The following is a 3,224-nucleotide window of genomic DNA, read 5'->3' as shown; positions in this document are numbered from 1 at the left end:
TTTGTATTTGAATTTGCTATTTTTAATGAACGCTTTGACTCATTGTTTTGTAATTGTACAAGAATTTCTATATGTTTCTATTTTGCACTCGAATTTCTAGAAACGTCACTTCTGTGGTGAAAGTTTCGCAATAGGAACACTTAAGATGAATGAATCTCTGACAAGTTTTTCATAAAAACAAATACTTCCAGTGATATGTCATATAGTTTGATAGATATACCACAGTAGAAATGATTTTTTTTAAGTTTTAGGTTTAAATTACGGTACAATTATTTTTCTGGTGTTTTTTAATTAGGGATCCCAGGGTATCTTGGATACAATGAGAGCAAACCTCACAAGATTTCTGGCGGACATAAAGGTACCTGTACAAGTACTTAGTGATTATTTTAGAAACTTTAATGTTATAGAAAATATGCTGGATGTAAGGACTTTCTGAAGTAATAATGATAAGTGTATTTGGTGACCAAGTGAAGTTTGTAATCCTTTATATTTATTTTTTCTCTATCTGGTGCTTTAAAGAATTATATATATTTAGATACTTAAAATATCAATGATTTATTGAACTACTCTCAATTTCTATTCGGTCGATGTATATTTGACAAAGTATCACCGATTTAAACCAGGAACGAACCTAACAATCTTTAAAAGTTGGCAGGGCTATTCCACAATATTTGGAATATATACCTCTAAAGATTGGTACTTATAAAAGTTGAAGCAGTGTAAACCCTATTATATATAGTTGAAGTTGATGTGTTTAATAAATGCTCATTGTTTGTAGTTCTGCAAGAAGTTTTACATGTTTGTTGTCTATTTGATCTCTAATTCCACAAATATATTTCTATATTGAAATGTACACGTTATGGAAATTTATCTACAAAAGTATCAAAGTAGAACGTGAAAGGGTCAAAATTTACAAGGGTTATCATGACTGCAGTAACTTGGTATCCTCTATGCTAAACAACTGCTAGACCAGGCACATTAGAGTATCAATCTTTCAAACCTATCAGCTATAGTTTAACCACACTTTATTTAATTGTAGGTTGATTGGGGAAAGCATAGAAAAGTGGAGATGTCAATAAAGCTGGTATACTTTACTTATCAATTCAAGGGGTTCTTTGTGTGTGTTATAATGTATAATTAATTGAATGTGAATGATTTGAGAGTTTTAATAGGGTGTGTTATCATTTTTATGTAGTTAACGCTTTTTCAAGTTTCCACTAATAAAGGGGCAAGGAGGATCAACAGTATTGTTTGTATTCGAATATGCTATATTTAATGAACGTTTTGAATCATTGTTTTGTAATTGTACAAGAATTTCTATATGTTTCTATTTTGCACTCGAATTTCTAGAAACGTCACTTCTGTGGTGAAAGTTTCGCAATAGGAACACTTAAGATGAATGAATCTTTGACAAGTTTTTCATAAAACAAATACTTCAAGTGATATGTCATATAGTTTGATAGATATACCACAGTAGAAATGAATTTCTTTTTAAGATTTAGGTTTAAATTACCGTACAATTATTTTTCTGGTGTTTTTTTTTTAATTAGGGATCCCAGGGTATCTTGGATACAATAAGAGGAAACCTCACCAGATTTCTGGTGGACATAAAGGTACCTGTAAAGTACTTAGTGATTATTTTAGAAACTTTAATGTCATAGAAAACATGCTGGGTGTAAGGACTTTCTTAAGTAATAATGATAAGTTTATTTGGTGACCAAGTGAAGTTTATAATCATTTATATTTTTTTCTCTATGTCTGGTGCTTTAAAAATAATACAATTTAGATACTTAAAATATCAATGATTTATTGAACTACTCTCAATTTCTGTTCGTTCGATGTATATTTGACAAAATATCACCGCTTTAAACCAGAAACGAACCTAACAATCTTTAAAAGTTGGCTGGGCCATTTCACATCCAGAAATACAACACTTTAAATTTATAAAGACTGCTACTAACACGTATTTGGTTGGTTTTCCCAATCTATCTGAACAAGCTAGAGCCTTTAAGTGGGATATTTCATTGCATTGTTAAGGGTTCGTATTAGATTCAACAACTGTTAAGTTAACAATAGTGTTTTATTGTGTCAAATGAATATTTACATTTTTGCTGAACATTTTGAATAACTCATATTACAAGAGAGTTAGATACGTGGTGTCACTTTGTACTTAAACAATTATCATACCCATAGCGAAATGAATTATTCGGCTTATTTCAGTCGGTTATAAGACTTTAATACTGAAATTGTTCAATCTAATAAACTTTCAAAATGTCTGTGACTGCAGTTCAATATAATTTGATGGACAAAAAGGATAATCATTGAAAACTGGATAAAGAACATTAAAGGCGCAGAGAAATGTATAAACTATGCAAGAATAAGTATATATATATATATATGTTTGTTGTCTATTTGCTCTCAAAATTCCATAAATATATTTCTATATTGAAATGTACGCGTTATGGAAATATTATCTACAAAAGCATCAAAGTAGAACATGAAAGGACCAAAATTTACAAGGATTATCATGACTGCAGTACCTTGGTATCTTCTATGGTAAAAATCTGTTAGACCAGGCACATTAGAGTATCAATCTTTCAAACGTATCAGCTATAGTTTAACCACACTTTATTTAATTGTAGGTTGATTGAGGAAAGCATAGAAAAGTGGAGATGTCAATAAAGCTGGTATACTTTACTTATCAATTCAAGGGGTTCTTCGTGTGTGTTGTAATGTATAATTAGTTGAATGTGAATGCTTTGAGAGCTTCAATAAGGTGTGTTACCATTTTTATGTAATTAACGTTTTTTGAATTTGCACTAATAAAGAGGCAAGCAGGATCAACAGTATTGTTTGTATTTGAATTTGCTATATTTAATGAACGTTTTGACTTATTCTTTTGGGATTGTACAAGAATTTCTGTATGTTTCTATTTTGCACTCGAATTTCCAGAAACGCCATTTCTGTGTTGAAAGTTTCGCAATAGGAACACGAAGATAATGAATCTCTGACAGGTTTTTCATAAAAACAAGTACTTCCAGTGATATGTCATATAGTTTGATAGATATACCACAGTAGAAATGATTTTTTTTTTTAAGATTTAGGTTTCAATTACCGTACAATTATTTTTTGTGGTATTTTTTTAAATTAGGGATCCCAGGGTATCTTCGATACAATAAGAGGAAACCTCACCTGATTTCCGGTGGACACAAAGGTACCTGTAA

At 30.4% G+C, this 3,224-nt stretch overlaps 1 long non-coding RNA gene across 1 annotated transcript in view; it reads left to right on the top strand.

The window, feature by feature from the left end:
- Positions 1 to 293: 293 nt before the first annotated feature.
- LOC111083642 overlaps positions 294 to 3,224 on the top strand; it is a 7,264-nt gene continuing 4,333 nt past the window's right edge. Inside the window, exons 1-3 of the long non-coding RNA XR_002609155.1 lie at positions 294 to 358; positions 1,551 to 1,613; positions 3,152 to 3,214. This is a non-coding gene — a long non-coding RNA (uncharacterized LOC111083642). The remainder of the gene's footprint in view (positions 359 to 1,550; positions 1,614 to 3,151; positions 3,215 to 3,224) is intronic.

This window comes from Limulus polyphemus, unplaced genomic scaffold, assembly GCF_000517525.1.
Source record: "Limulus polyphemus unplaced genomic scaffold, Limulus_polyphemus-2.1.2 Scaffold10480, whole genome shotgun sequence".
In the NCBI taxonomy this organism is placed as follows: Eukaryota; Metazoa; Arthropoda; class Merostomata; order Xiphosura; family Limulidae; genus Limulus; species Limulus polyphemus.
Note: the sequence above shows the minus strand (reverse complement) of the source record. Positions and strands in the feature narration are given on the sequence as shown.